The sequence below is a fragment of the Halichoerus grypus genome, chromosome 12 (genome assembly GCF_964656455.1).
Source record: "Halichoerus grypus chromosome 12, mHalGry1.hap1.1, whole genome shotgun sequence".
Taxonomy (NCBI): Eukaryota; Metazoa; Chordata; class Mammalia; order Carnivora; family Phocidae; genus Halichoerus; species Halichoerus grypus.
Window position 1 is genome coordinate 102,478,742 of NC_135723.1, and position 25,202 is coordinate 102,503,943.

General features: G+C 49.6%; 1 protein-coding gene across 2 annotated transcripts in view; it reads left to right on the forward strand.

The window, feature by feature from the left end:
• DPP6 (dipeptidyl peptidase like 6) overlaps nt 1–25,202 on the forward strand; it is an 898,846-nt gene that overhangs the window by 110,621 nt on the left and 763,023 nt on the right. The window lies entirely within an intron of this gene.

Consider the following 25,202-nt stretch of genomic DNA (forward strand, 5'->3'; position numbering starts at 1 on the left):
CTGTGCAGTGGCTCACCAACAGTTGGGTCTGGACTTGCTTTTGTTTATGAGTGAAAGGGTTAAATCGTGTTGGATATTGTCTAGCTAAAATGGCTAATGCTTCCTTTTAGTTTAGCTTTAATTAATAAATAAAATTATTTTAATTTAACCAATTCATTTATTAAATCAATTAAATTACTGAATTGGCAATGTGATTTGGAGGAGCTGCATTGGTCCTTATAAAGCTAGCCAGTAAATGTGTCCAGAGGAAAGCACAAAAAATGAGGTTCAAAGCTCAAGTTGTGCCCCAGAATTTCAGTTCATACTGTGCAGGACCTCCCCGCCCCACCCCTGTAATAAGAACCTTCAGTGCATACTAGAAGCATGTCCAGAGTGACTCCCTTGTAGAAGGGTTGGAGATGATCAGGTTTTTGACCCATTTTCTGGCATCCTTAGGGGGGTGTCTCACGTGCTCAGGAATGACCCCCAACCCCCATGCCTGATGCTGAATGCACCTCTCACCTGTCTACCTGTGAGAGGTCAGGGAAGCTTGCCTGTCCTGGGAGCTGTTTGATTGTGGGGGGTCCTTGTCTTTGAATGACTGATTGTTTCCACAAGATTTCTTGTCAGAGCAGTTTACTTCTTTATAACACCCAAGTTAGACTGGTGGAAACTGAGGGAGAAGCATGGAGAGTGAAGCTTGGGATGAGATCATGTGGAGTGCTCTGCGGAGGGTCACTCCCCAGGGATGAGACTCAGGTGTGGGGTGAGGGCAAGCAGAAGAAGGACCGGCCTTGTTCTCTCTGGCCCCGCACCTGCTGATTTCTGCTCTGCGGGGAATGCAGTGTTCTGGTGCTGCTTCATGTCTTGTGGTAAGGACACAGTAAATGGTAGTATTTCAGACTACAAGACAATGATACACTTAGGCATGTGTTTAAAGGATTAATCCTTTAAAATTTGGGAAAGCAAAATTAGTGAACACGAATAAGTCCCTTACTTGGGGCCAGCAGCTGGAACTCTCAGATAAATGACCTCTCTACGGATAGTTCCAAAAAACATGTTCTTGGATCAAGAGGGGCCTGGATAGTCTTATATCTCTTCTCCTGCACTTTTTGAATATCCATCAGGGTTAGGAGGCAGCCTTTGGCCCACACCGGCTCTTACTTTCAAAGCTCTAAAACGTCATGAACAAATTTACCTTTTACTTTATAAATATTATTACCATCTGTGTTAAAGAAAAATTTCCAGTGAAATTTCTCTTCTTCTTGAGACATCTTTTGCTGACTGCAGCGACTTGTTTTGACGTGGTTCTGGTCCCTAAAGTAACCTGTGGATCGGACATCACTCACTGCTGCTGTCCCCATGGAGCGATAGCTACAATAGCATTGCTTTTCAAACTGGAATGCACATGTGGATCATCTGGAAATCTTGTGAAAATGTAGGTTCTGTTCAGTCGGTCTGGGTGCAGCCTGGAATTCTGCAAAAACCCAGGGTGATGTGGGGAGGCTGCATCTTCGTGCTGTACTTTGAGTAGCAAGGTCTCGTGGCACCTGGGGGAAGGTGGACGGTGAGCCAAAGTTGAGACAGGACTGATTAATGCAGGTTTCCCCAAGACTGCTTTCCTTCCCTTCTGTTCCTGGGGATTCGCGCACTTGGCCATAGAGTTGGATGGGGGGAATTATATTCTGGGAGGCAAGGCCTGGTTGGAGAAAGGATGTTGTCTTTCATGTATTTTACCCAGTTTTTACATTGATTGAGCATGTGATTGTACGTATAGTAAGCGATCAGGAAATCTTAAACCCCGGGATGTTTTACTAACAGAACGCTAAGTCAAGCCACGTTGGTGGCCACAGAGCGCCTCCCCACTGCTGTCCCGGGGCCATGGAGCGCATGGGCTCCGGCAGGTGTGGATGCCGTCTCCCTTCCGGACGCGTGGCTCCCCTTCCATTATCTAAAGGTTCCAGGAAGACAGAAATAAAGCACTTCCATTCAAAAAAAGAAAAAAAAAAAGCTTATGAAGCCTAGCACAGATTGAAATTCCTTCCATGGATTATGTGGGACTGTCCTGGCCATGAGGGCTGGGCCTCCTGTTCAAAGTCCGTACTCTTGTTTCCACCTTGAATGTTACTGTCATCTCAGATTGCATCAGGCTTCCGTCCCAGCAGAAGTCTAACTTACTTTCATCATTCCATTGATGGGAAAATACGAGAAAAATCTCAAAGATCTTTCCAAAATGATTGGATTGCCTCAATTCTTCGTCACACGAAAATTGGAGAATTTCTGAAAATTGCAGATTTCTTTACAAACAGCTCATTTGATCATTTATGATGTTTTCTGTCATCCTGGAAGAGCTATTTAAGCCTGGGATGTGTATTTGACACGTCGGTTGCTAGTTTTAAACACGAGAACAAACTACATGTGGTGCACTTGGGCCTCATGACCAGAGCTGCCCCGCGCACTGTGCTCTATCCCAGAGCTTTGTCGCAGACACCGTTGTCTGGAAATAACAGAATCCTAAACTGCTCTGCCTTATCCGTCTCTACAATGTGATCCTAGGTGCGTCGATTGCTGTGGAGACTGACAGGTAAAATAGAGGGAAATATTTCTAATTGCCCGTTTGAAGGTTTCTTCATTATTCCCTGTTATAAGCTGTGAAAATAATGTATCGGTAAAGACTGCTTTCAGCCGAATACCTTTTGCTGTCTTAAAATGATTGATCATAATCACTTTGGCCATTTCCACTAAGGCAACAAGAAGAGGTAATTTAAGAAAAAAAATGTTAGTAAGTGATGTCTCTGTGAAGCCAGGCAGACCACTACAGATCATTGTCTTCTCCGCCAGGGTTTGAGTGATTGAACTCGGAACCGGTGTGTGTCACAGGGAAGGTCTCATGCTGGTCCCCACGTGGGACAGCTGCCGAATTCATGGGTTAAAAATAATATCTAAACCACAGGTGGGTTTCCTGTGTTTTACCCACAGACTGTGCGGGATTGGCAAGGAAGCCAGAGGTCTGGCCGGGGAGAAGGTGCTGCTACCACACGGTCATGCAGACGCTGGGTGGTCTGGTCTCACGGCCCTTCGCCATCAGCGGAGAGCTGGGGGATGTGTTTCTCTTGCATGCTCCTCGTGCAGTCTCCTGGGGGGACCCCTGACTGTCATTTGCAGGATGCCTGGCTGGGATGAAAAGACCAAAGATCATTAGCACAGGCAGGCTCCCGTGGGAACCCCGGCCTCCTTCTTGGCCTCGTTTGCACGAGTGCTTACCCACCACACCGTACACATTTAATTCCAGGGTGGACTCTTACCTCTGCCTGAGCTGTAGAGTTGTCTACTTCGATCAAAAAAATGTGTTTAATATAAGGTTTCCTGATAGCAAATGGTAAATGACCATTTTCAGAGGGTTAGAACAATGAAATGCACTTCAGTCAGAGAAATACACTCTCAGGTAATGGCTGGTAGAGGCCATCAGTCCAAACCCTTTTATTTACAAAGGGAACTTTCATTCCCGGTCTATCAGTCAGGGTTCTCCAGAGACACAGAACCGATAGGATGTATAAACAGATGTATAACTGTGTGTGTGAATTTAGGAGCTGTTGTTCCATATATTTTATGTCAGAGAAAGCAGACGGAGCTGTTGATGATGTAATTGCCTCTATTTGTGGGTTGCTTGTTTGCACAGGTCCCTTTAAAACTGGCCACAGGGTGGGAAGGCTTTTTAAGCCATAGATACACCTGTGCAGGAAGTAACACCTCCAGCCGACAGAGGAGACTCTCGTTAATAGTCGCAGTCTCTGGAAGTAACCTGATCTGATTAATGCATGTTTACCTCCTGCCTGAGGCCGAAATTCCTGTAAAATCGCCTACAGGGATAATGACTCACATGTTTCTTACAGAAGTCAAGTGGGGTCACACAAAGAGGAGGAGATGTGCACATTTTCCTGCCACTGGTGGAATCCTTCTGGCCGCCAGGCCTTCCTATTATCACTGGTAATTAGCTTCTCGGAAAGAGGTTTAGAAGGGTGAGAAACTGTGGACATATCAGTGGGTTCATGGTGTTTGTGTTTTTTTAAGTTTCCTTTGAAGCAAATCTCTTTCATATGTGGGGTCTTCACACGATTGGCCGAGAGAACCGGGAGGCAGCCAGCTCGCTCTTCTGAGTGCCAGCAAATATTCCGACACCATTTGGGAATAACCCTGTCGTATTTCAGTTGCTGGTAGAACTGATTTAAAAGGAAGAATCAAAGAAGGAGGGAAGGAGAGAGAGAAGAAAAGAAGGGAGAGGAAGGGGAGTGAGGATCTGTGCTCCAGAATGGGTGGGACAGCACAGAGCTGTGGTCCTTACCTCGGTTCGTATCTAGGTAGTCGGTCTTTCTGAGTCGTTATTAACATTATTACAGATGGTATAACCAGTGTCGCTGACTAGCGGTGTGTACTGAAGGAATCCCTTCACAGATCGAAAGCCCAAGGCTTAGGAGGCTGTGGTAGTGATGTTCGCCCCCAGGGCCCTGGGGTCCTATGGTCGGTCGTGTTTGTCTTTCACAATGACTCAGTTCCTTGCTCTGGAGGTGGTAGATTTGGCCAATGTGTCTTGTACTGACCAAGGAAATGTAGGAGAAACTGATGGGCTTCCCATGCAAACAGAAGTGTCAAGAGCCCGTTCGTGCTTCTCCATGTCTGTTTTTCTTCTGTCGGGAGCTCAGCGTAAGCTCTAGACAGAGGCCGGGCTGTCAGCCTGGGCCCCGGGGTCCCAGCCAGAGCAGCTGCTGACCCGCCGCGGACGTTCAGCACGAGCAAGACGCCGACCTTTGTTCTTGCCAGCCTGTGGGATCCTGGAGTTGATTGTTACCACAGCATAACTCAGCCGATCCTGACTGATAACAGGCACCTCAGGTACCACCATTCCGGGACCCTAGACTTACGTTTATTTAAGAATTTATATTGTCACATTGTTCCAAACAATGATTAAATGCAACTTACAAAACAGAATGCAACTCAATGGAATTAAAATGTATAAATTATAACACACACAAACACACTTGAGTGAAAGAAATGAGGGCAGAAAAATAAATCGAGGGCGAGCCCAATATCATTTCATCGAACGCGTGCTGTGAGTTGTCTCCCCAAGGTGAGCAGCATGTGGGCTCGGCTTTCTGGAAGCCATTGCAAAGCGGGAACACATTGTTCAGGCTTATTAAACTAATTGTTTTCAGCTCCAGTGAGCGCCTCACACAATGAACAAAAATAGGGAGAAGTATTCTGTATACTTTATTAGTAGCTGAGCAGGGTCAGGACAGCCCCTGGAATCAAGGACTGGATTCGGGCACATCACTTAGGTCTGCAGGCTCAGGAGAGCCTCCTCCCTCCCCCTGTTGCTTCTGAGCCCCCACGTCTAAATCTTGGTTCCAGCAGGCTCCCACCTGCTTGCAAGGGGAGAAGGAGAGCCGGGTCTGAGGAGCAGGCTCTGGCCAGGCTTACACACCCAGCTGTGTCCTTGGAGAGTACACGTGAAAAAGCAAAGTCACGGTAGGACCTCGCATCCTCTCTGCCTATGTACGGCAGGGAGCAGGAAGCCCAGAAGGAGGGAGCTGCCGACAGCCTTGCCTTGCAGGCGCTGCAGCCCCATGCGCTGCTGAACTGTTAATCTGGTTCAATTAATAGCTTGGTCTCCAGTGGGAATCTAGAGCCATGGATGATGGCGATGAGGGGGAGCACCCCCAGCCCCACGCAAACTGCAGACCCACATGGCTTTCCTTCTCATTGTCGACCATAAAAGCAACACTCCCAGCCGCCTGCCTCCGATTTAACACTGTATTTCTTCAGGTCTCAGATGCAAATTATTTATAGGTGTTTATATCTTTCATATCATGGTGTATCTTGTAAATAATGGCATGTCATATTTTAATTGGAAGTAATTTTTCTTTTTAAGTGGCCCATGCCATAATGTTACATATTACAATCAATGATCCCTTAGATGTGACGAAATATGATAAAAGGACATTTGTCATAGCAGAAATATCACCCTGTGTTAGAGAAGAAAGGATTCTGCAGGGGTTTTGGAGGGGCTTCAGCAAGACCCCGGCATGCCTCACTGTGCCTGGCCTCCAGCCTTTGGAGTACAGCTAGCAATGGAAAGTCCACAGCTGGTGCACCGGGAGGGAGGCGAGCCAGAAATCTCCAGTCCCTGACATCAGTGATTCTAAATGGTTTGGGACTCTTTTATCATTTTGACTAAACTGGAAAGGTACTGCTGCTCAGAATGGCCCAAGCCACTCGCTTATAGAAGCAGGTGCTGCAGATGGTCTTTGAATCCTCAGCAAGCCAGGACAGAGTGACCAAGCCAGATGCTACCAACCAGCCAGGGAAGTCAGGGCAGCCCAAGTGGCAAAGGGACATAACAGGAATTGAAGATTCCAGGCACAGAGTACCTAGGGGGCCAGTACTTGGAATCTAGTGTCTGTGTTGAAAAACAGAGCCTTTTAGAAAGACCAGCTTCCTGAGATAAAGAGCAGGGTGAACGTAACTTCCCATATGTATCTCTCCTCTATGTGTGTGTATGTGTGTGTGTCTCCCATACATACACACCCACACACTTTTACTCCTCCTTGGGGATCTTATTCAAATGCTCAAGTCTCTGGGCTCTTTCCAGGTTCTCTTTCCTCTTTATGGATCACTACATTGGGCGTGTGGCTCTGATTTTGAATCCGTGCTTTGAGAAGAAGGAGAATGGCGTGAGCCATGGCTGGTTTGTCTCTGACGCCGATGAATGATGGACCATCTGCGTGGGGGTTGGCTGAGTCATCGAGGGCCCCATCCAAAGAGCAGAGGGCTGCTGGGGCCAGGCGTCCCAGGTTACTGCAGGTGCCCACAGGCTGGTGGCACGGCCAACGCAGAGCAGCAGAAAGGGCACGCCATTGGCCGAGGGAACACCCAGGAGATGTGTTGGGAAGTCAGCATCCCGGCTGTCAGGGTTTGGTGGGACGGTTGCCACGAGCCTGTGCTGTGGCACTCCAGGAAAAGTCTGGGCTGCAGGACGGTGCCATCATTTCTGCCTGCTGAGCTGCACTTGGTCGGTCACAGACAGTGTGTGTCCAGGGCTCAGAAGAAACCCGCTGACTGGCCATGGCTGGTGGTGGAGCTTGTGGGGCTGTGCTGGGGGGCGGGGGGGGGGGCGCCCATTCACTGGGATTCTGAGAGAGCCCTGGGGCCCTGAGAAGACCGGTCCGAGACCCTGCTGACAAGTCCTGGTTCTGGTTTAGGGTGGCAGTCCGGCATTCGGAAGATCTCCCCTGGCAGGTGTCTTAATGCTTCTGGGTCTCTGTCCCTACAGACCCCAAAATGTGTTCTCCTTGGGGGTAACAGAGTACTACTGAATGTTTACATTTGCTGCATCATGTAAGTGCCTGGTATGTGTCCACCTACTCACAGTCATTCCTTGTGTGATGTGAGGGTGAGGGTGGTGGCCATGGCGACCTTGGTCCATGCTGACCACAGCAGGTGTGGTCCCTGATTTCCCAGCGCCAAGCCCCTGACACCCATCGGACAGCCATTCATTACTGCATCTGCCTGCTCCAGCCTCTCCAGGGGAACTCGGGCATCGTTGCATTCAACAAAAACGTTACAAGCCCCTGTGGGGCAGTGGCCATTCTTCTGGGTTTTGATATTCACAGTATGCATTCACTGCTACTGGATCCCCACCTAATCTGTTACCTGTCACTGATCACGGCCATGTTTCTATCTGTGAGCCTCTTGTGTTCATTTGTATGAGTAAATCACATCACAATAGAAACTGCTTAATTGATTTGTGAGATTCTATTACAAATTGCTTGAAATCACATTTATATCCTAATAGGAGACTAAAAGAGAATAAAACCATCTGAAACCCAACTTCTGTGTAAGAAATTGGATGCACAAGAGAGGTGCCTTCAGCAGGGGGAGGGCGGTGTCAGTCCCACATCACCTAGTGGGCTGGGATTTTCTCCGCTGTGTTCGTGCTGAGTGTTTTTGGATGATGGTGTGTTTTATTTAGGTGGTTCAGATCTCTGGAGTGGGGAGTTGATGGAAGTTGATAGGTAATTGTTACTTAATCAAAGGACGAGTGAAGCGTAAAACAGTTAGCTACACATATTTCCTCCTGTATCTTATCCTTATCTTTGATGCAAAAAAACAAAAACAAAACAAAACAAAAAAACACAACCACTCTGACAATATGTCTTAATTATAGAAATTGATTGTTATACGGACAGGGACTGGAGAAATAATTTGCTGTTTAGAATTTCTCCTTATATAGCATTTAACTCAGTCAACACATACCTGTTCCCAGGTCCACTGGAAAAATACAGATTTCAAAAAATAGTATTTGTTACAAAAATGTTTCCAAAACATTTGGAAACAAAAATGTTTTCAAAACATATTTTTATAGGAAAAAAATCGTGTGTTTTACTTAAAGCTCTTACTGCAAAAAATGAATGCATACATGTGCTCATTGTAAGAAATTCCAAAGTGAATGTGTGAACTTCTGTCCTGAGGATATGTACCACCTTCAATATCCCAGTAGGCACCTTCTGGTTCATCTCCAGTGCAATATACTTAGATGGTATAGAATTTCGCATATCATGAATGAAATCATAAATTCTACTTCAGTTTTATTCATTATGACATCTACTGGGAATGATGGGTGCCCCAGAGATTGGCAACTAGGTTACTGAATATGTGAGCAAGAAGTACATCATGTTAACTTAAAAATGATTATGTCCTTACACATTTGTGTTGTGGATGAAATGGAAAGTATGGAGAAATGGAGAGTGCAGAGAGAAAAAGTCATGACACTGTAATCCTACCACCCAGGGAAGACTTACATTAATACCGTATTATACTTTTTCCCGGGCTTTTTCTCTAATATAGAAAAACCCTACTTAGAAGGTCATGGTTGAGAGACAGGCCAGCCTGGTGGGTGAGTCCACACAGATGGGGCTGCAGGAAAAAACAGAGGGCCCATCAGGAGGGTCCCATTGTCTTATAAAGACTGGCTTTTCCTCAGGCGAGGTGGGTGATGGGTTGAGCAGGGAGTGTGGTGACCTGACCTAGGTCTTACAGGATCACGCTGTCTGTTGTGTTGGGAAGAGACCATAGGTGGGCAAGGGTGGGAGCTGGGAGAACTTTCAGGAGGCTCTTTCTGTAATTTGGCCAAAACAGGATTGATGGGGGCTCAGAGCAGGGAGGTGATGCTCAGCTTTGGAAACAGGATCTCCGGTCAGCCTTGCAATAAATAAGTTGGTGAAGGGGGTGGATATGGATGGAGAACATCGGGGAGAATAGGACATAGGAAGGCTGTTACGATTTTTGCAGAGGGCTGTGGGGAAAGGAGCCATGGTGCTTTTCTCCATGGCAGCAAGTGGGAATGATGATGGCCACATTGCACCCTCATCTGATCAACGTGAATTTTTTTTCTTTTTTTTTTTGCTGAATTACTGTTTGAACTGTAATTAACTTGATGGTCAGACAATCCATTATTAGGATGAATTTTCATAAATGTACTAGTCATTGGCATTACTTATACTAAAGTGAATTATCTGTTTGTTTTCTGTAGTTCTGTGTCTAAGAGAAGGTGTTTTATTCTAACACAGTGGAAACCACTGGACGTTTGTAAAGAGCACGGCATGTTGGGGGTGGCTATTTGGGAATATTGATAGAGAGTTCCCATCCTTGCATCATCTCTTTTAACTCCTCAACGAGTGATTCAGACTCCAGAGCTTCAGTTTCTGAAAAGGTTGAGGAAACTGGTGTTGATAACTGTTAGTCAACTGCGAGTGAGCTGAGTGTTAATGGAAGGGGCGCACCACAGCTCTTGTTCGCCCCAGTATGGAGCAACCAATTGGGGTCATCGGCCAGCCTTGAAGTCAGGACTCTGAGTGTAGGAGACAGAGTTCCAGTTCCTTCTTGGCCTTTCCCTTAAGGCCAACCACCATCTCCATCCCCTACCCGGCCTCTCCGTCAGTCATACAACAAAGGGAATGCATCCTTTATGTCCAGTTTATGCAGTACATTGTGACCGTAGTCAGTTGTGGGTCATCATCTTCTGGGAGGATGACGTGCTTAGCAAGGGCCTCAGTAGGATGTGGTCCCCAAAGACTTTTTTTTAAAGATTTTATTTATTTTTTGACAGAGAGAGAGACAGCGAAAGAGGGAACACAAGCAGGGGGAGTGGGAGAGGGAGAAGCAGGCTTCCGGGAGCCCGATGAGGGGCTCGATCCCAGGACCCTGAGATCACGACCTGAGCCGAAGGTAGACGCCTAACGACTGAGCCACCCAGGCGCCCCCCCAAAAGACTTTTTAAAAGCATGAAACATTATGATTCACCTGCTGGCTCTCACTAAATCCTCTAACACGATCAGCTCAAAACCCTTTCCATAGAAGGCCCAGGGAGGTACACTTCAGCTTTTTGAATTACCTTTAGAGCCTGGGCTATATTCTCGGCTTATATTCTTTTGACTGTCTTAAATCTGCAAATAAAAAAACTCTGAAAGTCATTCACTGCTAGCAATTGGGGTGAGCTTGACTTGGGGAACTATTTACTAAAGTTGGCTTTAAATAAGCCAGCGAGGGGTGCCTGGGTGGCTCAGTCGTTAAGCGTCTGCCTTCAGCTCACGTCGTGATCCCAGGGTCCTGGGATTGAGCCCGGCATCGGACTCCCTGCTCCGCGGGAAGCCTGATTCTCCCTCTCCCACTCCCCCTGCTTGTGTTCCTGCTCTCACTGTCTCTCTCTCTTTCTGTCAAATAAATAAATAAAATCTTAAAAAAAAAAAAGCCAGTGAAAGCCTCCGTGTTCTACACACACAGCGTGTTCTAGAACAATGTGACTGATTTTCCCATATGGTTCAGAAAGCAGTTTTCAAAACAGGATTCCAAAGATATTTTGAACGATGGTGGCATAATGAGGATTAGCTGTGTTCCATCCCAAGGTGACTCTTACGCAAGGAAGGACACTCAGCCGGATGTGAGCCTTAAAACGCAGCAAGGCCAGAATCACAGCTGTGTACTTCGGGCTTCCCCTACTGAATTAAAAACACCGGCTACTTACCAGACACTGTGTTTAAAATGACCACGGGTAAGAGTCACATTAAACAACAAGATCATATTACCCACTTTCTGAAAGAAAGTTGAATTCAGCACTTAAATCAGAATGGAGGTGCTTAAAAGATTTGTCATTTTGAGGAGGAAAAAAGTCTCCCATTCTTCAAAGCAGACACCCAGCGCCTCCCAGGAGCCGTGACCATCTCCACCACAGTGACCGACACAGTGTTGGGGCATTTTGGGCTCATGGCTAGAAATGTAACTTTCCTTTATTCAGGCCAATGTCCTGGAAGGAAAATATTGTTCTTTACAGAACAAACTAGTTAAAGTATCTCACGGGGGAAAAAAACAAACCCTGATTCAGTTCCTTGTGCCCTCAGCTATGGCCGAGGCCCTCTGAGCCCGTCGTTTCTCCTGCACCTGAGCACCCAGATTCCTTTTGCAAATGATTTTGCGCCAGACGTCAGTTGAATTTTAATAAGTGTCTCTTGAACGTGTGCTGTATTTCCACAGTAGTAGCCCGTAGTGGGCGTGGGCAGTGAGGGCACCACGCGTCCCGTGGGCCCTTGCTCTGTGGTGCCCAGCCAGCGTCATCGGCCACCACGTCTTCCTGGGCCACTGGCTGTGGCACCGTGGGGTGGTCGATCTCACAACGGCTCACAAGACACTCTTCCTCCTTGTGTGGCTTCTGATCAGAACTGCACAAGGAACTCTGTGGATCATTTACAGAGGAACACAAATGGGAGCTGGAGAGACCAGAGGAAATCTTCTCTTTTCTTTCCTTTTTTGCTGCTTGCTTTGGATTGGTCATCTCGTTTATATGAAGTATAGGCCACCAACATCCACAAAGGGGAAATGTCTCCTGATTGATGTGGTTTTCTTTTCTTTTCACGAGAACGTTGAGAGAATGGAGGTAGCTGAAGGACCACGGGCTGCTTTGTCTTCTCTCCTCTGGACTGAAAACAGCCCAGATTGAGGATCTGGTGTCCATAACGAAGCACTGTTTGTTAGACTTGCTCCAGAGCTGGGGGAGAGAGGCCTGCTTCCCTAAATATACAGCAGGCAGGAGACTGTCAGGGTTTAAGGAACATTGGACAGGATCTCAGGAGCCTGGTTTCTAATCCAAGATTTGCCATCACTGTCTTTGTCCTCAGGATGATTATCTTTACCTGTGTAAGCTCTCAGCTTCCTCAGCTGTGAATGAGATTTTTTTTTTTGGGGGGGGGGGACCTGGTGTTCTGCAAAATCCCATTTAGCTTTATCGTTCTCTGATTCTAAGAGAATTGCTACTGAGTTTGCTTTGTGGCATGTTCAGTGCCTTTCTCTGTTTCTGCCTGGAACAGAGGAACACTGTGTGGGAACCCCCGAAAAGGTGAATATGTTGACTTCTTGCCCTGGCCAATTCAAATGCACCTTTGTCCATGTTGAAAATCTAATTAAGTTTCTAATAACTGGAAGGAAAAGCAATACAAGAATATCCTCAGTGTCTTTATCCACACCGGGAACACTTCTCCCATCTTTAGTAAGTTTGTTTCTTCAGATGCTTCTGAGTATCGGGCATTGAACCAGCCTCTCTGTGGCACATTGGTCAGCAGAGGGGAAATGAGAATGTGATGCTTGCAGATAATGCTGGAAGCCTTTCTCTCCACCATGCCTACTTTTGGTTAAAATATTTTTCACGTCCCACATTCCCATTCTCTGTCTAGAACACACACACACCCTTGCACACATGTACACACTCACAGTGGGGTCTTGAAGGAGAGAATTTCTGGGACCGCAGATGGTGGCACAGACCCTACATGTTAATGAGGAAGCAGAACACATCTCAGGTGGCTTTATGGAGCCAGGGTGGGCAGGAGCCCTCCAACGGACGCTGGTCAGCAGAGCAGCCGAGCCAAACCCCGGCAGCCCTGGGGATGGTATGCGAGATGGCGGCACCAGCATATCTGGATGAAAATGAAAGTGTGTTCGTCCTGGCAAAGGTGCAGGAGGCTGAGAGGAAGCATCCTGGGCCGTCAGTGGAGCGCCAGAGATGGTGGATGGACATCTCACCAATGGCCAAGCCTGTCCTGGTGGGAGGTATGGAAACTCCAAGGAGGGGCTGACTCTGGGGACAGCGACGGCTGAATAAACTCCTCACTTGCTGGGCTCCGGGGACAAGTGACAGAGCAGATGATGGAGAGAAGCTGACATTCAGGAGGGGAGAGCCAGCGGGGGACACTGGGCCAGGAATCCTCTACCTGGGAAATGGTCCCATGGGGAAGACTGGGTTTGCCTGGTAGGAGGAGGAGGAGTGAATCAGAGGTCCCAAGGGGGCAGCCCTGTTGCCAGGCCAGGCCATGAATCATAGCTGTAATTGTGTGATTCATCAGGCTAGAAGAGACCACTGCTTCTAATGTCAGGGTTGAACATTCTGGCATCACTGCCCTTCCCACACCAGCCTAACCCCACCCAGCCTGCTCTCCCGACTCACAAAGACCCTGTTCGTTCCCCAGGCACACACAGCAATGGTAAAGCATCATACGGCTTGTGGAGTCTCCATGACGACCCTGGGAAATATGCGATAGTAACCCCGCTGTGCAAATGAAGAAACACCGAAGCCCACGTGGCAAGGCCCATACCATCCCGGGCCCGCAGCCTGGCTCTGCTCTGGTCCGTGCTCCCAGCACACTCTGTGCTGCTATCTGGTTCCCTGACCTCGGTTCCCTGACCTCTGGCTTCCGCTCCAAGGCTGACCCTACAGAGCGTGTGGTGGACCCAGGCCACCAGCCCCTCCTGCGCTGTGCTCAGGCTGGCTATCCGTAGTCGGTCTGGAGAGCGGTTACACAGCAGCCTCTGCTGGGAAAGTCTGCTCGCTGCATCTCCCCATGCTGCGCCCCGAGGACGTGGCGCTGAGCTATATTCATAGTCACCAACCCACATGTGACGAACGACTCATTAGTGGGCTGAAATGTTACTTTGTTTGCTTTTATTGCCAAGGACTCTGGCACCATGGGAAGCCCTCAGGAGAGGACAGGGCTCGGTACAGTTGAGGGGAAGGTAAAGCTGGTCTGTCCATACTGGCTTCCTTCCAGGTTTTCCCAGAAAATATGTAGGTATCACAACTAAGTGCAATAGGATGCAAGTTTTCTTCAGAAGCTTATAAACTATGGAGTGAAGACGGTGCCTAAATAGCCAGATGAGATATTGTAAGCAGTGCAGAAGGAATCACCTAGCTATATAGGAAATACTTGGAATGAGGTCAGATGACTCGTGTTATGAATGGAGCATCAGTAAGGAGCATGGGCAGGAGTGGCGGTTGGCAGGCTCGGGATGGAAAACTCAGACCCGACATTGTGGTGGGGACAGGCTCGTCACCTGATTGTCTCTAGCTGCTCCCGGGAGCACAGCTGGACGCCCATGTCCTGCAGCCAGGTGTAGCCCTGAAACGGAGTGTCTCTGGGATGGGAGAGGAAGTGACGTGTGGCTCTTCCTGCCTCCAGAATCAGGAGAGAACATATTTCTGTCTTTCAGGCCGCCCGCCTGTGGTGCATGGCTGTGGCAGCCCGAGCAAACTAATGCACCATCCAAAAGACAGTGTGATTCCTCAGGAAGAGGGGGATACCCAGAAACCTGGGTTGAGACTGCGGTTGACCTGAGGCTGGCTTTCAGGCACAGTGTGGTTGGTGGTGGACCAGGAGTCACATGGGGGAGGCCCTGGGGAGGCTCGATCAGTGAAACCAGCTGTTGGGAGCTATTTTGGTGGGTGAGTAACCCACAGTGTCAAAGTATCTTGCCTTGAATTCTGGAGCCGCTATCTTAGGATAGACAGGGTGTCTAGAACGTCCCATGAGCCCCCATGCTACTGACTACCAAATAGTGAGGAGATGGGGATGTAGGGTTCTCCTAGCTGATGGATGCCGCAAAAGATGAATTTATTATATAAGAGCAGCCCGGTTCCCTCTTGAATTATCACTACAATGAAGGAGTTGTGCTATCCAGTTCTTTTGGGATACCTCCTTTCTTCAGTTTACTCTTCCATGTTCCCCCCCCCCTTCACTGCTGCTCTTGATATGCATTTTAATTTTATTCGATCTGGCAGGAGAGTTCACCAGGAGATGTGCCCCTGGAGTGGCCCGAGGAGGGGTTTCTGAGCTGCCCCCCAGAGACTTTGCATCAGGTGGGGCAAGAGTGTACCCCCCCTGGTTAGGACCCATGAAATGATACAAGCGAAGCCCAATTCAGCTAAGAGGAAGGGTGACTCTGTTCAAAAGGTTATGTGCAGGCTGTCCTGGTTCTTGTGGTGGGTGGGACGAGGGGGTGACAGGGAGGACATTTCCAACAGGCTCTCTTTCTCTCTGATCTCCCTGGCTAGAGTGGTGAGTGGACCCTGAAGATGGTGGCTTGTGCCCTGGTCCTGGTATCTGATCGACCTCCCTGTCTCCCCTTCTCTCTTACCTTCATCCTGTTCATGCATTTGGCTCAGATGAGCAGCTAAGCTTTTCAGATCTGGGGAGCAGGGACCTTCCGTTCCGTACTGAACTTTGTCATTGGGTTGGCTAACAGCGTGCATAAGGAATTGTTGGATTTACCCCTGGAAGTGGAGAGCAGGCATTCAAATCCTTCAGGATAAATGAAAGTTTCCAGGGCAGAGAACCAAGCCTCAGTCTCAACAGAGCAAAAGCAAGGAAAATGACATTTGATCTCTCAGAAAACCATAGGAATCTTTGCCTGTAGGTGATGGGATGCTAGAAAAAGCCTAATAGATGAGTTGAGAAAAGGCGGCATCAATCAGAATGGGTAATAAGTTCATCACGTGCGTGCATGTGCTTTGCTTTAAAAAAGTATCAATGTGTGACCCCATGAGACCAACACTGTGACTGGTTAGCATGACTTCTCCCACATCCATCTCTCTTCTGCAAATTCACCTTTTAGTGTCCTGTTTTCAAGTCCTATCCCTTGAAGAAGGAAAGCACAGAATGGTGGGAAAATCCACACACACACACACCCCCAGATGACTGTTCCCGAGGACAGGGAGCTCTGCTGGGTCATCCAAGTTGTCATGTTGCAGAGGGCACAGAATGCCTCGTTGAAACTCATCACTGTCATGGTGGGTAGACATACCCAGTTTGCCCAACCAAATCCTTTAATTAAAAATTTGCAGGCCATACACACAAAAGCACTTTTTCTGTATACATCAATGCCAACACAAAAGAAGGTTTTAATTCATTTGTGTGCTCTTGTAATTCAAAGGCTGTTCCCCACCCCCCCTTTTCCTAAATGAAATGCATTTTTCTGGGCCATCACTATAATTCTCTACAATCAGGATAAAAATAGTAAGAGGGACCAGTGATGTCATTTTGGATAAAATGATATTTTTATTTTTCATTGCCTAGGAGAAGGTGCACTAAGATCATCATCCATTAAATTAGAAATGGTGCCATTACTCACACACTTTATATATAGTACAAACTCATTATTATCAGTTAATATTGACTCTGCTTAAAATGTTCTAGGTACTACACAGAGTCTATAAAGTACAAGTATTAAGTTTTCGCTGTGTGTAATTCTCTTCTGACAGCCAAGAATTATTGTCTTATTTATTCAGCAAATATTTATTAAGTGCTGCTCTGTGCCAGAGCTGCGAGCAAAACAGACATGGCCCCAGGGCTCGTAGAATACACAAGTTCACAGCCTAGCAACGAAGGCAGGCGTTCAACAGACAATCACGGAAATTAGTCTTAAATTATTGTTGTGATGGGGACTCAGAGGTGCGTGTGGGGTGTTGGGAGGACGGCAACAAGGGAGGTAGCTCAGGCTGTGGTTGGGGGAAATCTCCCGAAGCACTGGGTCTCTGAGTGTCTTCATTCATTGACTTGGCGTTTATTTGAAAGTACGAATCCCTGTGCTAGATTCAGGGAGATAAGGAGATGAACAAGACCACAGGCTTATTCTCAGGGAGCTCCACGCCCAGTGAGAAAGACAGCTATGAAAGCTCATATACCCATAGATGCCCATGACATCACTTACCAGCCCACGGTGAGAGGTCATGTGCTGGCGCTCCTTGTGAAGGACAGATGTGCCGCCGGGGTCTCCGAGCATGAGTCGATGACAGCGTGAAGGTTTCTCTTACCAAACTAGAGGAAAGAAACATTACCGTGATCATCTAACAAGGAGCATCATCAATGTAGAGAACTTACTTGACGGAAAGTAGAGAAGCCTGGTTCATATTTTGACGGGCTGGTGAGGTAGCCAGGAGGAGAAATGGAATGGCTTCTTCCCAGAAATAAGGTCATGCTAACTATGAGTAGTGGCCCCCTGGGTTCTTCCTACTTCTTTCGATTCTGCTTACAAGGAAAAGGCTTAGCTAGTCACTGCTGGTGGAATGCAGAACACACACAGAGGAAATGGGGGAAAACCACCCAGTTGTGCCACTGAAAAGCTGACCCGGACTCATCTTCCACACTGGAGGGTCAGCCTGCGTATTGACAGAGGATAGGGGACATATGTGAACCCTCAGTTTTGGCTTCAGTGGGATTGATGCAAACTACATGAGCAGTAACTCCCGTGTCTGGGCCAAGTAGACCCTTGCTCTGCAGTGATGTGGACTCAGCAGGAGACTAAGAATGAGTGGTGTGTGGTTGTGCACTGAAATAGCATGTATGGGATTGCATTAGATGACCCAAGAGACGTGAAGTGGTTTACTCCATATTTGATTACCTGTTAATCAAAAGAAGAATGGGACCATGGTCCACTCCCCACCGGCAGGGTCTGTGTATGCATTTGCTCTTACGCCCCGCAGAATGCCACTAGCGTGGAGACATGCTGTGGGTGATCCCCAGCACTCGACCGCCAGAGAAGGGAGCGTGCCTGGGGGTCACCTCCCCAGCTGCCACTGGAAGCAAGCTTCACGTCCACTTTTCTGCACCCCCAACGCGTGTCAGATCTAAATAAAAGCCATGTATTCGCTGAGCGTATGCTGCTTCAAGACAAGTTATCTGGTGTCTTCTTTCAACCGGGTCGCTGCTCCTAAACCTCCCCCAGAGAGAAGTTCTAGAACTTCCACGGTCATTGTGGGTCAGGATTTCTGCATGTGGGAGGGAGATCCGGGGTGCTGAGGACAGGTATGGTTTCTCTCTCTTGAGTGGCCACATGGCCTCAAGAACTTTCCTATTGCAGACCAGGGAATTAGCCACGGGCGAAATAGACGTTCTACACGGATTTCATGCAGTAAGGTTTTATGCACACTTAGAAGTGTGCCCCGTGAAATGGATTTCTTAGGAGAAGGAAGGGAGCTAGTGTGTATTAGGCGTGTCACACACAGTGGTGCTGAGCACAGGAACGAGTCCTTGAAGTGTTAGGGCGTGGTGTTCTCATTAACCAGCTGCTGTTGCTACTGGGTCTGGTCCTGTTGCTGAAATACCTGTGGTCCACGGAGGCCAGGCGGACACACCTAGACAGAGTGGTGTTTTCTCTAAAGCAAGCACGTAAGCTCCTCAGCTCCCTGACTTTCCCTGCCAAGGGTGGTCGCAAGGGGTGGTTGGTTCTGTAACGAAGCAGAGATTGGACGTTGGGTCACCCAGGCCAGAAGGAACCCCAGGCTGGACACCGCTGGGCAGAGAGAGTCCTGGGGAGCTCCATCACTTGATGGACTTTTTGCCTACAAGAAAGAGGGAAGAGGGAATAGGAACTTACCACCTTCAACTGCAGCAACCTGAGCGCATCCTCTAGACTCTGCCGCCCGTGCACACAGCTCTGGGTCTTTTCCAGAAATGTGCCTTCCAAGGATAAGGTTTGCAAACTCTGTTGACTGTACAAATGAAGACGTTTTAGGTACACAGAACAAGATAAGAAATAAAATCCTATTCAAAAAAGATACATTTTTGCCACTGAAGCTTCTGAATGAATAATCAGAGGAGTTTCCAGAATATGTTAAATAAGAACCAGTCTCTTCCTCTCTGTCTGTATTGCTCTCTTTTCTACTTCTCCCTAACCAGCCCCCGCTCACATTCTGAGGAGAGTTCAATTTCCAGAGGCCTTGACACCTAGTATCTCGTATATGGCAGCGAAAGAAGGGGCGTGTGGCAAAGCCGAGAACCTGTAAAGAATATTTCCCTGGGGACTTAAAATCCTCTGGTGGGAAGACATGGATGCCGCCACGGTGCATGTTTCTGTAAAAGGAAAGAGAGGCCAGAGACCCATTCCTTCCATCTTCCAGGCCCCCTTTATTAAATATCTTCGTGCCAGGTGCTGCCCCGGGTCCTGGCCTCCCCAAACTTCCATCCTTCCCAGGTCAGCCTCTGCGTCTTCTCTCTCTCTGACTTACGAGGATCCTCCCTTAAACCGTACACCTCACCTGTTGGGCGATGCTGAAACCCTAAGAGGTCATAAGCTTTTCCTTGATGCTGTGTGATGAGACAGAAAATGCCAGCTCCCGGAGAGCCAGTGAGCGTGGCCCCTGGCCCCCAGAGGCTCGTGCCCTCATGGATTCTCTGCTGGGAGCTGCCTGTGAGGAGTGGGCAGAAGAGTGAGTGCAGGGGCACGGCTGCCCGAGGCCCCGGGGAGGGCGAGGGCGATGGCGGGGCACAGGGTGAGGTGCGGGATGCAAGTGCGGCCTCCGGAGTCCTGTGTGTGTCGGGAGGCATCCCTGTCCTCAGGCGCACATCCTGGCTGGTGTCCGTGACCTCTCTTGGTGTCCGTGACCTGTCCAGGTATCTGCCCCCTGCCCGGCTCAGGGGTGCCGGCTCTGGTTGCCTGGGATTCTGCCTCTGCCCTCCCACCCTCACAGACCTTCTCTTTTGCCTGCCGCCCTGGCCACTAATCACAGAGACTGTGACCGACAGGCCCTCTGCTGGCTGCCGAGCAGCCACCGGACTTCCTCAGAGCTGACCTTTATAAACTGCCGGCAGGACTTCATTCAGAGGCAGGGCTGGCCTCATGCTGAATTGTGAGCTAACCCGGCGAGACCTTGGCGTGATTACGCAGCCCTTCCCCTCCTTCCTCATATTGGCCTTCTGGTTCCCTTTGAGACTATTCTGGTTTTGCAAGAGCCTGGTTCTTCGCTCAACATCAACATCTCCCTTACAAAATTGTACTTAAAAAGGCCCAAAGATAATTATTTTATTAGTTGTGGAACGAGATACAAAAACCTAACCCTCCAAAGAAATGAATCTCTAATGTCTAATTTGTGGCCCTCTGTCTGGCAGCGAGGGAGATGTTTTCAGGCAAAGAGACCTTCCTTTGTCTCTCAAATTCTATAAACAGATGTCGGTGGATGTCGAAAGTACAACCTGTCCAAAAGGATGACTGATCATGGAGAATTCAGACGTTAGGTTGGTTCAGTACTGTGGACCCATGTCAGGGAGCCCTCGGGAACTGTGAGCCTGGATCACAGCACCTGACGCTGAGGCCCCGAGCGGGGAGGGCAGGGCTGCGGAGCCTCGTGGGGATGGCCTCCTACGCCTCTGGTTTCAGATATTCATTTACTTTCCAATGACTTGCCTCTGTTTTCATTCCTTTCTGGTGTCGATCTCAATTGCAGACACCCCCGGGAAGCTGCACACTCGGCTCCATTCAGCTCCTGCCGTGGCGCGAATGAGCAAGGAACCCAGAGGTGTTTTTCCGCAGATTATTGCCAGAAAAATGTGTCTGCCAGCCCCAGTGTTTATAAAAAACAATTTTGCTTCCCTGTAAGCCAGCAGTGTTTATTGAACATGTAATAGAGAGTGTGTATTTAATACCTGAACACCCCTACGCCCCCCGTCTGAGTGATGCTGGGCTGCATTTTTTAAGAAAGAGAATTTAAAAGAACGATGAGCTCCGGCACGGGGCCCGACAAGAAGGCCGTTCCCGTTGAGACTGCAGCAGCTCGCGCCTGCCCCCTCCTCCTCCTCCCTGTAGACGCCGGCCCGTGGGTTCCCCATTTAGGCAAATGAGCATCTGCTGTGTACACGGAACGTGGGCCAAGTGAAGTAATAGAGGACGCTGCTCCTAGCATGTGGAATAGTCCCCCGAATTATCAATTGAAATAAGATTGCATAATAAAGCCCTGCTATAATGAGCCTTGTTATTGCATTGATTCCAGTCCACCCCGGGCTCAGATGTCCGGCCGTTCGTCTGGCAGCCGGCATGTGCCCCTGCCCACGGCCGTGTGCGTGCATGTGTGTGTGTGCGCATGGGTCCATCGGTAGAGCAGTGAAGACCAGGACTTGGCCTCCGCCCAGGTCATGTGATGAGGAGGTGGGGTCCTGAGGGACAAGCAGCTCTGTGAAGGGAGGCAGAGGGGACATTCCAGGCAGAGAGAGGAGAGCACGTGGTGAGAAGGTGGGCATCTTGGAGGAGCAGACTGAAGGTTGGTCTTGTTAGGCAGGGGGGGCCAGCAGTAGACACAGGACGGGGCAGAGGGACAGGGAGGCTTCCAACGGCAGCGGTCTTGACTGCGTGGGGATGACTATCTGTCTCTTGTTTTTGAGCGATCACGCACTGTGAGGCCGCAGACACAGGAACCTCTGTGGCCTGGAGGAAACCAGGTGTGTGCTGCCTCAGGCCCTTTGCACTTGCTGAGCCTGCTGCCTGGGCCACAGCCTGGGCCTGCTCTGCCCGTGAAGGGTTCTTTCTCACCAGGCTGGAGATTCTGCCCTGATCACAGGCTCTGAAGGAGCATCAGGACCTCACTCACACTGCGGTCTGTCCTGCGCCAGTGACCGCGACGTCACCGTGGGCTCCCTCAGAAGACCGCTCAGCTGCCATTGCCTCGTTTCTCAGCTTGTGTGTCGTGGGTCCCTTTCTTTCCTTCTCTTTTTTGCAGGTTCTGTGAGAGGACAGAGCTCTCCCTCGGTTTCCCTCTCCCCCTGAAACTAGCCATGCCTCACAGACCGTGCCAGTGATAGATGCCCATGAGCGCCTGAGACGGCAGGAGACAGCGGCGGCGTGGGCTCGGACAGGGCGGTGGGGATGGAGTGAAGAGGAGGACATGTTGGGGGGGGGATGGAGGACGCTACAGATGGACTGTTCATGTCCCCGCCGGGTTCATGTGTTGTCCTCCCCCACCGCAGCGTGATGCTCTGGAGCCGGGCCTTTGGGAGGCGGGTAGGTCACGAGGGTAGAGCCTCAGGGGTGGGGTGGTGCCCTCCTGCGGGACACCCCAGAGGGCTCCCCGGCCCTGCGCGGGTGTGGACACAGCCGGGGGACAGCGTCCACGCCCCGGGTCTGAGCCTCTGGGGGAACCACCCTCGCCGTGACCTCGACCTTGGCCTCCAGGACCATGAGAAATAAGTGTCCGTTGTTCATAAGCCGCTGTCGGTGGCCTGCGCTAGGCAGATGGCTTGGGAAATTTGGGACTTCGAGAAGCACAGTGATAGACAGAAGGGTCTGGAAGTCCTGTGTGAGAGCAGGAGGTGCGGGCGGGGGCAGAGGCCCTCGGAGGCACGACCCGGGAGCCTTCCCGAGTTTTCCTGACTTGGGGTAACTGTGCCCTGAGGAGGGGTTTGAGGGTCTCACTGCTGCTGATCAAATTGCCAGAGCAAAGCTGGTCTCTGAGGGCGGTCTTACCAGCTGGTGAGGGTGAAGAAGCTCACAGCCCACATGTTGACGGGGCAGCTGGTGACGTGGGGGCAGGGAGTTCGAACGACCTGTGACCTGTGTTGTCCGGTGCTCTGCCAACCTGCATGCCCCATTGACCAAGCATTGGATTTTTCTCAAATCCTTGTTTTTATCAACATGTAAAAGTATTGATTTTCTATAAGTTCAGCACCTTCCTAAATGGGGCGCATTCGGATTTTGTGGTCTGTCTCCTTCCCAGGGCCCGTGAGAGAGATATCAGAGTCCAAGGACAGATTTCTGCCCCCAGCAAGCCCACATCCTGCCATAAGAGATTCCAGATGGGGTGAAGTCGCTCAGGGCTGTTGCTAGAACATTCCCAGGCTGCAGGTCAGGGTTAAGCACCAGAGGAGTTAGCACAGGCGGGGAGCAGTCCCTAAGGCTGTGTCAGCCAGCTGACTTTCTAGAAGGGGTAGGAATTCAAGGCTGGTAGGATTGGGCAATGCCAAGGAGCCGTGGAGAATTTGGGGCAGAGAAGGGGAGTATTTTGGGCAAGCCTGGAGGTCGGATGGCAGAGGAGTTGAATTTCTCCTGAGGAGAATTCTAATTCCCAGACAGATGATGAGCAGACTGCGAGGCCGGCAGATTCCAGCCCAGTCCAGGCTCCGCCCTGTCTCTGCTGAAGGTGTGACCCTCCATACAGGGTCTAGTCCACACGGTGTGCGGGGAGTCTCTTCCACAGAAGCCACTTCCCGACCCAACCTCTGTTCGCTTCCTGTCAGCCAGAGGGGTCCGTCAAAAGCCATCCACACGATCCACTAGAAGTAGCCGCGGACCCTTTGGCAGGTGATGCCCTTCAGACGGAGATGGCCTACCGTGTGAGCGGGCTCCCGTCTAGGCTGTTGGAGAAAGTACCATCAACCAGGCGTCTTCAGTGACAGGAGCGCCATGCCTCGCAGTTTCAGAGGCAGGAAGAGGGGAGTGAAAGCGTCGGCAGGGTGCTGCTGGGCCCACAGCGAGAATCGCTGCCCGGCCACCTCCGTGGCTTGTGGACAGTGGCCGTCTCCATGTTTCCACGGCGTCCTCCCTCCACGTCTGGCTGTGTTGGTTTCCCTGCTGTCTGAGGAGCCTGTCACGTTGGTAACTTAGTCAGCCCTGTGTAGACTCTGTCTCCCCATCAGGCCACATTGTGAGGTCCCGGGAGCCAAGGCGGCAGCATGTGCATGGTTAGGGACACAATTTAACCCATAGCACTCACCATGGTGTTTCTCAGATAAGGTGCTCTTTACTGAAAGAACAGCCTAGTTCCAATACTGTGGCCATACTGTCTTCTGTCACCGTAAGGTAGCACTTCTGTGGTCCAGGGATGACCAAGGAAGAGGACTGAGGGTAGCCTCATGCTTTCCTCTTGTTTTATTTGGAAACTCAAGTATCGCTATGTCTGTGTGTGTACTGTGCGTGTGTGTGCGTGTGCGTGACTGGGTTGATGATGCACAAGGACTGTTGCATGAATTCTGGACATCTTACAAGAAGACCAGCAAGCCTACAGCAGTGGTCCGAGGTGAGTCAGGAATCACTCTGGGGGCCGGGCTGGGCCCTATCAATAGCTAGCTTCATGACTTTGAGAAAACCACTTTGAACTATGAAGATTGATGTTAGGGTGGATAAATGTGGCCTAGAGAGATGTTCTACTCCGTCTTCCTCACTGGGCTTCTTAAGGGTAAAGTATGCACATTTACTAAAGAATACAGAAAATGTAATTCAAGGTAAAGGAAGCCTCCCTTGGACAGTCATCAGCAATGCAGACCCGTCCCCCCTGGGGATGGGAACTGGTGTCACCTAGAGAGAGCAGGGCCTTCATTGTACTCAAGCAGGACTCAAGATTGTCCAGTAAGACATGAATGGGGTTTAAAGAAGTAGGTGCCGTTAAAGACAACGGAAGGAGGTATTTCGATTCCTACTGAGGGCATGTCATTCCATCAAGCAGAGTTGGGAGAGGATTCGAAAGAGAAAGCATGTGGTCTCTACTCTTAAAAAGCTCACAGCTAATTTTCTGTGTTTTTAAAGATAAACTCAAAATACGCACGCCTAAAAGAGAATAATATATGAATAAATGAATTCTAAAAGCATTAGCCAAAACTCATTTATGACCTGATGCTGTTCTGATTGTTGGAGGTGACATGCCCTCTGATGCTTGCTCCCCAGGCCCCTGGAGTGGCCCGTGCCCAGCACACTGGCACAAAGAGTGGGATGTGCTCAGACTCCTCGCCTTTCTAGCACACACTGATGGATTTTTGGAAATGAAGCTGTTGAGCACAGCAACAGAGATTCAGTATAACAGCACAGAGTCCTTTACTCTGGGAGGGCGGCGATGATGATGCCACAAGGCCTAGGCTCTGTGGTCCATTTTCCCAATGCTCTTGCTGTCTCAGACCTAGGTGGACCCAGCCCTCCATTTCTTGCTGCTCAGTCCCTTATTGTCTAGGCTCAGGGAAAGCTGTTCTTATGACGCAGGGAAGGGCTTGTACGGTCCGTGGTCTCTGCCCTGCTTTGAGAGCCTGCTTGAGAAAGATGTTTCCTAGATCCTGCGCCGGTTTTTCATGCCTCATGTATAGACTACATCCTCATATAGATGT